The sequence below is a fragment of the Protopterus annectens genome, chromosome 3.part1, assembly GCF_019279795.1.
Source record: "Protopterus annectens isolate FY-2018-M chromosome 3.part1, PAN1.0, whole genome shotgun sequence".
Classification (NCBI taxonomy): Eukaryota; Metazoa; Chordata; order Ceratodontiformes; family Protopteridae; genus Protopterus; species Protopterus annectens.
The window spans coordinates 644,560,155-644,574,058 of NC_056732.1; positions in this window are offsets into that span (position 1 = coordinate 644,560,155).

Sequence of the window (13,904 nt, forward strand, 5' to 3'; positions counted from 1 at the left end):
CCACTAAGCCATGATAGCATTTCAGTGGTGTAGGCACAGCAGGACAATTGTACAGTAATGCAAACACAAAGAAATGCTGTATCATGTCCCTAAAGAGGCATATGGGTAACCTCCCCCACAGGCCTATGCAGACAGAGAACATCAGGCCAGGTGGTGTGATGTGGGTTGTGTAGGCTATGAAGTCGCAATCTAATATACGTGACATTAGACGCTAGGATCTGTAGCACAGTAGTATGCCTCAAGCCAGTATGATAGGCAACAGTACAGACTGAAATGGTGTACCATACATATCAGTGCAGGCATAGCAAATGTGTATAAGTGTCAGATGAAACCCTCATCCTTTGTACACCCACAGTAACAATCAAGTGTGCCCCTGGGTAGAAATGTACAAAGAATAGCTGTCCCTCCTGTATGTAGAAATGTTGATAAGTCTATGCAAAGTGTCTCATGGAAGCTCTGCAGGCACAGCATGATCCCTGTTGATCTATGACACAAAGGTGAGCCCTGCTGTAAAAATACAACTTGATTTTCCATACACATACAGTATAAATGTCTATACTGGGCATGCTCACACACTCCAACAAATGTAGTGGATTTCATTCAGCATCACACTGAAAGGTCATACTGGGCATGCTCACACACTAAAAGGTCATACTGGGCATGCTCACACACATGCCAAATACGGAGGTGATAATAAGGGATCTATGGACAAATGTGGATTGACATCTCTACTTCCAGAAAGACATTCACAAAGTTGTCAGAAAATCATGCTATGTGTTCACACAAACTGCCAAGGTCTGTGCATGTAGGTCAAAGGAGATTCCCAGTACTCATCAGTCATCAGACCCGTCAGAGAGTACCACAACACACTTGCGATGAATCTGACTAGGCACGTTCAGCAGCCAGAAAGACCACTGAAGTACCCTAACAAGAGGATTACTGGCCTCAAACAGTTGCCCCATGCAACAAGACTGAATGTAACCCAATCTGTACTCTGTTGCATACTGTCTATTCAGGAGATCTCTGCCCAACAGACAGGTCCATGTAATGGCTACATTCAGATCTGTACTGAGTTACAGCTCAATGGCACTAAATATACAGACCCAACTGATATTGCCAACATCCTGGCAGATAGGATCAGTGTTAACTGTACCCCCCTCTCACCCATGAAAGAGCACATCTCTATAATGGAAGACTGCAAAGTTGCTGTCATCACAGCTGCACTGGTAAAAAACACTCTCCAAAGCCAGTATCACAGCAGTCATGGGACCAGATAACTTCACAGGCTGTGTTCCACACAAACCACAGAACAAACAGGCACCACACTGACGTACCATGTGCAGTCATAGCCTCACCTCATGCTTTGTGCCTGTTGAATGGTGCACAGTGATGGTTATCCCACTACACAAGGGTGGAGACACCATGGACCCCAGGAACTAGCGCCCCATTAGCCTGACGAGCCCGCTCTTCAAGGCCATGGAATGTATCATCATACAACATATAAACAATTACATTTGTAATCCCCAAACCCTGGACCACAACCATGTTGGGTTTGTAAAATGCAGATCATGTCACCTAAACCTGATAGATGACATTGAAGCAGTCAACAGAACCATCAACAAGGGTAAGATGGTTCACACAGCCTATGTTGATCCTGCCACAGCTTACAACACCACCCCACACTCTGGAAATATAGATAAACCCACTAAACTAGGTATAAATTGCTATTTCACAAGATGGGTTGCCAACAAGCTTACTGACAGAACACACACTGTGAAAGTAGCAGACTCCAAGTATGACTTTGGACCAGTGATGAGTGCAGTACCACAAGGTCCAGTCCTGTGTCTTGTCCTGTTTAGTATCTACTTCCCTAAAGTAAACATTAACATGGAAGGTCTGTGGCTACAGAAGTTACCAGAGGACTACAAACTAGGAGCCATAATTGTAAACACTAAAGATGTGGACATCCTACAAAAGGGCCTCACTGAGACAGATGGCTGTTGTCAAAGCCATGGTCTCTAGCTCAATGCCAAAAGATGCATTGTCATCCCCTTTGTTAAAACCTCTGTAGCCAAGAACTACAACATAGGCGGTAGTATACTTAACAATGAAAGCATGACAAAAGACCTTGGGTCACAGGTGTACACTGGACACAAGTGTGATAATCACATCCCCACAGTAGTCAGGAAACCCTGCTATGTGGCACACCTCATCACAAAATGTGTCTCATGCAGAATAGAAGAGGACGTTGTTCCCCACCACTCATTACTCACTAGAACTATAATAGAGTACAACACCACTTTTGCTATGTACCTCACAAGACAACTACAACAACTGAAAAGCCTGCAGCAATACCTGAAAAAGAGCATTAGCGGCCAGAAATACATGCCATACGCAGACCGTCTCAAAATGCTCCATCTGTACTCCCTTGCATATTGCCTACTCAGATGTGTTCACTACCTAACATACAAAGCTATGTCAAATGCAGAGCTGTTGGACATGCTCCACGTAAAACACTCATAATCCCTCTGACCTTCGGACACAAAACCACGAGTGAAATACAAAAGGAAGGGGTGTACACGTTTACCTTATGGATACCCACACCTTCAGGTTAGTGGCACAGCATGAGGCCTTGGAGACCATGCAAGTGCAACTAACATTGGGCAAAGCTGCTCATCAGATTGTAGCCTGCTACAGATCACCTACCTTGTCACAGGAACCTCACTCAGTATTCCTGAGAACAGTGGAAAATATAGAGGTCCTATCAAACACCATTATATGAGGTGATTACAACTACCCATTGAGTGGGAGAATTACTTGTGTACAACATCCTTTGCCCGATGTTTCCTATAGTTTAAAAGCTCTAACACCCTGGAACAGCTGGTCACCATGCCCACTAGAGGTGACACCATACTGGACATGATCATCACCAACATGGGGTACCAGTGTTCCACAACTGAGATAAAACCCTTGCTGGTAATATCAGATCATAAAGTAATCACACTGGACATGTACATCTCGCCCCCCCCCTCATCCAGTCAATGAAACCACCGTGAAGACATTTTCAAAAGCAAACTGCACACATCCCAAGACAAAAGTGGAAAGTTCCAAAGACCTCTTGCTGTAGGATAATGGTATACAATCTGCTGAATCAGGTACAAGTGAATCTTATGAGCATCTACAGGGATGCATGGATCAAGACATCACAAATAAACCAAGATGCACTCCTCCAAAAATAAGAAAACAATCTGGTGGTCGTTGCCCATAAATAAGCTAGACAACAGAAGGAGGAAACTAACACCTGATAGAGCCAACTTCACTAAAGGAAAGGCATCACTGGTCATTATTAGGAAGAAGCAATGATCACTCATAAAATAATTCAAGGACACTTTCAAAAGACAAATTGCCAAGGACTGTAAGAATGACAACCACAAAGCCTGCGGTAGCTATACCAGACAAGTAGGTGTCAACTTCCAAATATGCTGTCATCTACTGACAAATGGCAAGGAATACACTGAACCAGCTTTCATTGCCCACATCCTGGGGGACAAGTTCAGTGCAAACTTCCCCTCATCACCCCCAAAAGGGCATGTGTCCATCACAGAAGGATGCAGAGCCCCAGATGTCATGGGCATGCAGGTAAAGACAGCCCTCTCCAAAGCCAAGAACACAGCATCAATGGGACTGGATGGTGTCCCAAGCTGCATCTTACACTAGGCCCAAAAGGAACTACACCCTCACCTACATTCACTGCCCAGACTCAATCATACCACAGGGTATGTACCCAAAGAATGGCATACACTAACAGTTATCTAGCACCACAAAGGAGGTGCCACAACAGAACCTGGAAACCATTGCCCTATATGTCTACTCAGCCTGGTCTACAAAGCTATTGAGAAAATTGTCATGGAACCCATAAACAGTGACATTGGGGACCACCAGACACTGGACTCTACACAACCCCACCTTGTTAAAGGCAGATCCTGCCTCCTAAACATAGTTGACTTACTTCAAACAGTTACCAAGGACATAGGTGGAGGTGAAAGTAGTCCACACAGCCCACCTGGACCTCACTAAGGACTTTTTACACCATTCCCCACTCTGTCATCATGGACACGCTTACCAGCCTGAACATCAACAGCTATGTCACAGGATGTGTGGCCAAGTGGCTCACAGATCAAACACACATGTTCAGAGTTGCGGGTGCCATGTCTGACTCTAAGACAGTCACAAATGGCATCCCACAGGTCTTGGCCCTGGAACCCCACCTGTTCAGCAGACACTGCTCAGAGGTACAGGTAAGCACGGGAGGAGTATGGCTGAACAGGTTTGCAGATGACTGCTAACTGTGGTCCGTAATCAACTCTATGGCGGACACACACATCCTCCAGAAGGGGCTTACAGAGACAGATACCTGGTGTCAAAACAATGCCCCAAGAAGAATGGCAAAGAATGCATAGTCATCCCCTTTGGCTAAAACAAAGTGCAAACAAATTACCACATAGTTGGTATTCCAGTATGTATGGAGAAAATCATGAAGGCCCTGGGGACACAGTTAGATAGTACACTCTTCTTTGATGATCACATGGCCAAAGTGTTTAGACTTTCCTTCTATGTAGCCCACCCAATGTCACCTAATGTAACCCACTTTGTCTAGTCTGATGATGTCACCATCCTACAAATATACCTGTGGAAAATAAAAGCTCACGTTAATGTGTATAGTGCGTCGTGTAAATGCGTACTCATATAGTATCATAAACCACTTAGATAGGGGTTTGAGTCTTGCACTTGACAAGTGTGTGTGTGTCTGTTTGTGTGTGATCTCCTTGGAGATGAACAACCTTTTTGGAGAGTACTCAAACACCTTAAAAGTGGTATACTAATCTTTGTCAGGTCTGATGATGTCACCATCCTACAAATATACCTGTGGAAAAGAGAACTCACAGTAATGATCATAGTGCGTTGTGTAAATGCGTACTCCTGAAGTATCATAAACCAGTTTAGTAGGGATTGAATCCTGTAGTTGAAAAGTGTGTGTGTGATCTCCTTGGAGAGGAGAAACCTTTTTGGAGAGTACTCAAACACCTTAAAAGTGGTATACTAATCTTTGTCAGGTCTGATGATGTCACCATCCTACAAATATACCTGTGGAAAAGAACTCACAGTAATGTGTATAGTGCGTTGTGTAAATGTGTACTTCTGTGGTATCATAAACCAGTTGGGTAGGGGTTTGAATCCAGCACTTGACACATGTGTGTCTGTTTGTGTGTAATCTCCTTGGAGAAGAGCAACCTTTTGGGAGAGTACTCAAATACCTTAAAAGTGGTATACTAATCTTTTTCAGGTCTGATGATGTCACCATCCTAAAAATATACCTGTGGAAAAGAGAACTCACAGTAATGTGTATAGTGCGTCATGTAAATGCATACTCCTGTCGTATCATAAACCAGTTAGGTAGGGGTTTGAATCCTGCACTTGACACGTTTGTATGTAATAACCTTGGAGAGGAGCAACCTTTTTTGTAGAGTAGTAGAACACCTTACAAGTAGTATACTTATCTCTCTCAAGTCTGATGATGTCACCATCTTACAAATATACCTGTGGAAAAAAGTCATCCCAGTAATGTGTATAGTACGCTGTGTTAATGCATACTGCTCTAGTATCATGAAGTAGTTAGGTAGGGGTTTCAATCCTGCACTCAGTGAGTGTGTGTGCTCAAGGTATAGTGGGTTTTGCTTTTACTACTGTATGACATATCAGTATGCATTGCACATGTGAGGTAGATGTGTGGCTAATACATATACATATATATACATGTTACCTCAATTATTGCATGTGTGTGAACCCTGCTTTCTCCAAGAACACAACTGTCATCTTTGCCAGACTGTGCTGCTGCTTCCCAGACCTTAGGTGACATCTGTATGCTTGTGACAAGGCCAGCCACTGCAGTGATCCCTGGCCTAGGCCATCTGTGTCACACACACTCATTATGGTTTCTATTGAATTGTGTGAGTGAGGGTTTATGGCCGAGGTATATGTTAGACCTGTTCTAATGCAGCAAAGTCTGTCAATGATGACTATTCATTATAGGTGTACAACCTTTGTGGATATGCATGCAGACCCCTTATTGCTTATGTGATCCACCAAGGTATTTCAAAATACCTTAGGAAATGTGATTATCAAAGGATAGATGACGTAACACTTGGTTGCATGTATACATTGGTACCCATTCATCATGTTGGTGGCTACTACCTATGTGGTACTGTGGGAATACTATGTTCCGTAAAGGTGGATGACTATGCTTAGTTTGGCTAACAGCTTTACAGCATGGGTTTGACAACAGTTATCTGTCTGTATGATACCCTTGTGGTGGATGTGTGTATCACCTGGAGAATGCATTATAGGCCACAGTATGCATTACCAGACGTGGATGGACATATCCCTGCTGTGAGTGCTTGTACCTAAGAGAGCTATATGCCAAACAGGAGTGGTCTCAGTAATGGGTGCAGGTGAACACCACTGGTTACTGGCATAGTATAGTACCTGAAGGATCCAAATGTTGCTGTGTGTCCTACAGCTGTGTGTCAGTTGTGAAGACATCATCTAATGATTGGTTATGGTCAGGCTGTTGAAGTTATGTATACTACCAGAATGCAGAACAATGACAGTAACAGTATCACCCACAGCACAGTGTCAAACCATGTCATACACATATATGTAGTCAGGTTCTGAAATGTGTGTAGTACAATGCATACTGGCCACCAATAGAAACTATGTAGTGTTACTGTGTAATACAGGGCATGTCACCCTGCCCATGTGTCCACTATGCACGTACATGCAGAGAGTGCACTTCCACCATGTTCACAGATGTACACCTGTAAATCTGTGCTACACACATCCCACACATACTGTCCACTCTCTAACACATGCTGCCAATACTACACACATCAGCCAAGTGGCACGTGGGCGGACAATACACTATTTTAACTAACACTGGTGTAAACAATACTACAATGACAATCATAGCTTTAATGCATCATGCCTGCTCAGCTACACCTTCAAGCATATCATTACACTCTACTGCTGACAACATGGTAACATTGCTATACTGCTATAAAGTCAGCCTGTGCATCAGCACCATGGTAGCCTGTCCCTGCATCAATGTTGCAGATGACAGGAGGCGGCACAGGTTTCATCATATGCACAGGGTGTGTTGTTGGTTTGCCAGAGGCCCACAGTGAGCCATCCGATTGACGTGTGTGTGTGTGTGTGTGTGTGTGTGTGTGTGTGTGTGTGTGTGTGTGTGTGTGTGTGTGTGTGTGAGAGAGAGGGGCAAGAGTATTGCTATGAGCCAATGTTGATGTAATGTGTGTGGGTATGTGTTAGCCCTAAGTGTCTGGCTCCTGTGTGTGTGTGTCTGCATGCACACAGTTCCACCATGTGGCTGCCATATACGGGTATTTGTGGGACAGCCACAGACTGTACCTGCCAGGCTTTACAGATCACCATCTCTGGCCATGGATATGGTACCTGTGCCTGGCAGGGGTGCTACTGACACTATCAGGTACTAAGCCAGACTGGGTACTATCCCCAGAGGTAGATGGATGTACACTGGACCCAGATCCCTGCTGGGACTGTCCAGAGCCACGTGCACAGGGTTTTCTAGGATGTTCTATGGACAGCCCACCCCAACATTGCTGGGGCTTGTACTGGCATTACGGGAGCGGCTGTGACTTGAGGAACATCTGTGGCGACTGCCAGCTGCTGATGTTGCTGGCATATGTCCACATTGATGACTCAACTGTCCTGCACTATCCTGACACATGGACATGACATTGCAGAGGACATCTAATGTCTCTCCCCAACGTCTATCAGTGGCCTCAGTGTAATGATGGATGGCACCTGCTAGGTCATGGATACTGTCAATTACGGTGGTGTTATGTGCCCTCTGTGCCCTTAGTCCCTGTCTGGTGTACCGTTCCATACGTGCCTGTGCCTCCATGACAACCTGGAACATGCGTGACGTTGTCAGACCTGTGGCACGTCTGCCGGTGGCATGATGAGCAGCTGTGCTCTGACGAGAACCCCTGGACATCTGCCTGTGTGGAACTCTTCCAGACATCTGGGTATGGCTGCTGTGTTGGGATGCATGTGCCATGGATACCACACTGTCCTGGCCAATACTGACTGTACACTGTCCCTCAGCTAAGGGCATTGGTGATGGATGTATTGGCAGTATGACTGTGTGCATGGATGGGGTGGACACTTGTGTACTGTCAATTGGTGGCCCAACGACAGACCCTGGCAAACATGCCTGTGCCTCAACACACCTATCATCATCATCATCATCATCATCACTATTTTGCTCAATGACATTGAGCTGGTTCACTGCAGTGGGGAAACCAAAGTAAGCCCCTGTGAGAGGAAGCCAGGAAACACACTTTACGACCTGTACATGATGTCGGCACACATGATCACATGCACACAGATGCACTCCTCACTAAAACAGACACACACACACACACACACACACACACACACACACACACCACCAGCAATCCAGAACATACTCAATAGCGGGTGATGGTGGGGTATCACAATGCAAACAGTTATATCACATGCATCAGCATGCAGGACATATGTTGCTCAACAGCATGCAGTGCGGGTGTAGACAGCCCTTGCTAATAACAGTATACATGGCTTTCATGCATGTGTGTTGTTGTTCAGTGATCGACCTCACCCTGGAATGCAATGTGTACATGGACACAACATTGCTGTGCAAGTATTAAAAGCTCTGCAATGTCCTGTGCACCATCACTCACAGGTATACATACCATGTTGGATGTATATCTGTGTGTCACATATATATCAATTTCTGATTAGAGCATCTGTGTCTTTAGCAGATGATTGTGGACACAGGTTTAGCACATGCATGCTATGCATACACACAGGATGAGTGGTGCATGTATACCTGATGAAATACCATTGCTCAACATAGCCATTGTACAGTGATTATGGTGAGTGTAGGACATATTGTGGACATGCCAGTGCCAGCCATGACATGGCATGCTACAACACAACTGCAACATTAAACATCACACATACACAGTGTGTGTCATGTGACCTATACACTCAATAGCATTACAAGACATATATGTGTCACTTTGTACAAATGGTGATTGTTATGCATATTGTGTATCGGTGCACGTTTGCACACACACAACATTGAGGTGCATAGCAGTTAATGCTATGTGTGGTACTGTGGTCACTGTAACTGGATGGGGTGTAGTACCATGAGCCATCATCATGTGGTCACTCAAGGCTACTAATATGTGCCAGACCTGCACATACCATGCTGTACCAGAACTGCAGTACCATGGCTACATTGACCATTTCACAGCCAGTTGTTACATGGGTTTGTATGGTGCCCAATAGGGGGCATTGCCTAACATGAATGTGTTATGTGTTGAAGAGTGTCGCACAGCCACATGAGAGGCATCTACCCCTCAGGTATATTATGTGTGCTGTGTGGATGACATTTGGGATACTGGAGTGTGACCTTACAGTGGGTGTCTGAATACACCATGTGTAGCATGTTAACATGTACTGCTTATGACAAAGTTGTGTATGTTGTGTGCATGTGTATTGACTCTGCCTATCCAATGTCCACTACAGTGTTGCCACAATTGTGTGGGATGCTCTGTGTATTATACGTGTTTCAGGCAGCTACCCACATTACTGGGATGTGCATAGTCTCACAGCAAACATGCACAGCATTCATTATGCGTAGGTGTGATACATGTACATGGCCTACACCTCACCTATGACATGCACATATAATTAGCAATTTTAAATGTAGAACACACTCACCAGCATGGGTCTGCTGCCTTGCTGTCACACCAGAGGGACCTACAAGGATATGAGACAGTTTGTCAGTGGCAAAAACTGTGGCATTGCTACTGTGTGTTTGCAATGTTACAGTAGTACAACGGTACACTAGGCACCACATCTTCTAACTACACAGTACACATCTCACATAAACATGCTCTACCAATAGAGGTAACAGTAGTCTACAGCTATGCCATGTTACCTGCACGCTCCATGTCAACTTGCTGTGTGGCTCCGGCCTCCATGATGATAGATGTTACTTGTTGTTGTTGTTGTTGTTGGCCAGGAGCCACCTGGCTCAGGAGCAGCTCCTCCACTCTGGTGAGGGGGGGATGGATGGCTACCCCACCACCTGTGGCAAGCTGTTGTCTATGGATATCAGACGCATGCTGCCGGACATGTCTAATTAAATCACTGCAGTGATGGCATACCTGCTCATATGTCCGGTTATGCATGCCTATGTCATTTACCCTACGGACAAGATCTTGCCACAGTGCAGTCTGCTCATCCTGGTCCTGGCTGGTTCTGGAGAACAGCAGGGCATAGTGCTGCACCAGGCTTGTTGTTATCAGTTCCTCCTCTCCTGGGCTATAGCTGGGGTTACAATGGTGGGACATGACCCTGGAAGACAATGAAACAATATGTGTGAGCAAGTCATGTGGCACACTTAAAATTCTAAAGTACAGATATCAATAAACTTCCATATATAGCAACCTATTGGCTGTCAGAGGATACACACTTTCAATACCACATATCAGTGCTCAGCCCACAACTGCCTGACAGTGCCTGGCACACTCTATATATCAAACCATGTTTTGCACAGCAACAAAGATAAACCAGTATGTAAGACTATAAACAGTACATGGCACACTGTATGCGACACAATGCACCACCTAGCCACAGAAGGTATATATCAAGATAATGCATCAAGAGATATGTAATCCATTGCAATGATTGTAAAGTCCAGTTACAGTATTACCAGTATACCACAGTAGTCGTTGTGGGCAAACCCCTGCCTAACAAATGTGCACATTCATTAATATAGGTGGCATACTGCTGTACTACACTATACATGTTGCTAGATACGCACCTATATCCTGTAACACACATATGACTAAGGCCATGGTACAGGCATACCCACACACACATCAGACATACATACCAGACACAAAGGTATGGCAACCCAGATGACCTTTACCTGTGTACCATACAGTACTGTGTGTCAGTAGTTACGAAAACTTATGCCTGAGGTATGTAATCTGTGAGGACTACAGGGAACACACAAAACAGTAGTTCCAAGAAATGTGGACATACACCATAGTGTGCTGTTTAGGCATACAGCTTCAGGTAGTACTACAGTTCATACAGGAGTTGTATTCACCAGCAGTAACACTCAATAAGCATACATGTACTGCTTTAGCATACACTGGGACACCCCAGTTGACACCAAGGGACTACAAAAGACCATATGGCATACTGCTTTTTCCACCTAGCAATTGCACACACATCTTTTGCTGGGATCACAGCTAGGACACATAATACCATGACAGAAACAGTTTCACACTAAGCTATCACACATATACAGAACTCTGACACATTCACCAACACATTCACCATCACACTCAGTCAACCTCACATAGCAATTGTTGCAACAAGTACATGTGGGTGTGTATCGCTTCATAGGTAGGTAACAGGCTATTGGACCTAGGGCCTATAGAGGTCTAGCCATACGCTACCCTGGCCTTTGACGCACAGGTAATTACATTTCACGTGGCCCTGACAAGCAAAGACACAGAGGTGATTCCCGGCATGTATTTCCCATACAATCATCAGGATTATTTATGATGACTGATAATTAGGAGCTTTGTTTGCTATTGATAGGTGGTTTGTTCCAGAGTATGGGATGTCTTTGAGATAGGAATCTATCCCTCCAGCATGTGATGTTTATTGAGGTCACAAGGTTTAGGTCCCTAGAGCGTGTAGCTCATAGGGATTGTGATCTGTTTACGTGGAGCATGTCCAACAGCTCTGGGTTTGACGTAGCTTAGTATGTTAGGCAGAGGTCACCTCTGGGTAGGCGGTATGCGACACAATCTAGCTGTGGGTTTGTGAGACTGTCTGCATAGGACATCTGTTTGAGGCCAGTATTACTCTTTGTGAGGTATGTCTGTGTCATTTCCAGCTGCTGTAGATGTCTTGGAAGGTACATACCACATGGGGTATTGCACTCTATAATGGGCTTTATGTGTGATGAATAGAGGGGAACACTGACCTATATTTCCCTGGATGACACACCTTTTGTGATGATGTATGCCACGTAGACAGATGACATGACTAGTGTGGCACTGTGATTATCAATGGGGAGACTACTGTCCACCTGTGTCCCATGGTCTCTTACCACACCTTCGGTGTTTAGTAGACTACCACCTATGTGTTAGTTAATGGGTACAGAGTTTTTGCAAGAAGGGATGCCAATGCAGTGTCAACACTGAGCTTATATATATATATATATATATATATATATATATATATATATATATATATATATATATATATGCACACATACATATAAACATCCATTGGTGTACATATAGATATACATATAGGCACATATACAGTCCACCTTTCATGGTGGGGATATCACTTATGTGAAGGTTGTACGGTATACAGTTATGTCATAATATTGCACAGTGTTGTGCGGAATGCATTGAAGGTGTTCTCAGCCCATGTAGCTTTAGCAGGCCTCACTGGCTGCAACACTGCAAACCTGATGAATCATACCCACAGTGTTTAACCACCACATATCATATACCAGCACTGTATGCTGTCTTGTTTGCCACACACTACAACCTACATAGAAATATGCACATAACAACCTTCAACAACATATATATGTCCAACCTTCACAAACAGTTGCAGTATGTGCCTTGCTCTATGCACATGTACAGATGCTAATATATCTGACACAGACAGATCTCTCCATATGTGTGCCATACACACACAAGGTCCACACTGTTGTAAGTTCGTGCACCTCACGGCTGACCTGTTGAGTCTTGCTGCAACATGAACAGGTGTCACATGTGAGCACGCAGTAATATTAGATGTATATATAGCTGCAAATGTTAGATTAGCATTCTAGCCTGGTACAGCTGTTGCCAATGCTAAGCTACACATTAATATGACTATAATGCATTTGTTACTCTGTCACATCCATGTTCATATAACAGTATGTGCTACTCCCCCAAACAGACATTGTCCACACTACTGTACAGAGCACAGATAACATGGATCAGATGTTTGACATTTAATGCTGAACTACATATGTCACAGTCATATCCCACTGCACACAGCTACACACTGCTTTCTCCATGCCAGTAGTTATGCAGGGCATTTGTGCATAGATACGTACTGCTGCCACATATTGATGTTTCAAAGTATGTAGAGTAGTTTTCAAATACATCTACTACATGCCAGTAAATACATATCTGTTACATAACTTTCCTTTGTATGTGTTTGTAGTTTTCAGTTTGGTTTGTCTTTGGCTTTATTTTTTTTCCCTGGTGTGGGTGGGGGTGTGTGTCTCTGTCTCTCTCTCGCTCTCTCTCAGCATCTGCAATGGGATGATTGCATGTGTGGCCAGCAAGTACAGCCTGCTTTTATAGGTATCTGCACATGTGCATGTGATGGCCTCTGCACCAAATGGTGGCCACCATTTGGTAATTGCATGCAGCCTGCTGTGTGGTAACTGCAGTACTCACTGTCATAGCAACCCAATGCTATAAATTGCTATGTCAGGTAGGCATAGCCCTTTCAACTTTCCAAACTGGGGCCCATGCTTGTTTGCTGTGGACACCGTTGTGTAAGTCAGAAGGTTGGTATAGTTCTTATATCTGAAGCTAGGGGTGTAGCCAGTGATTTAAATGTTGTACTCAGACCTGAATGTTGCCACTTCCACTACACAGTTGTCAGTGAAGAATTGTACTCACCCCTACAAATGCTAACACAAGATGCATGGG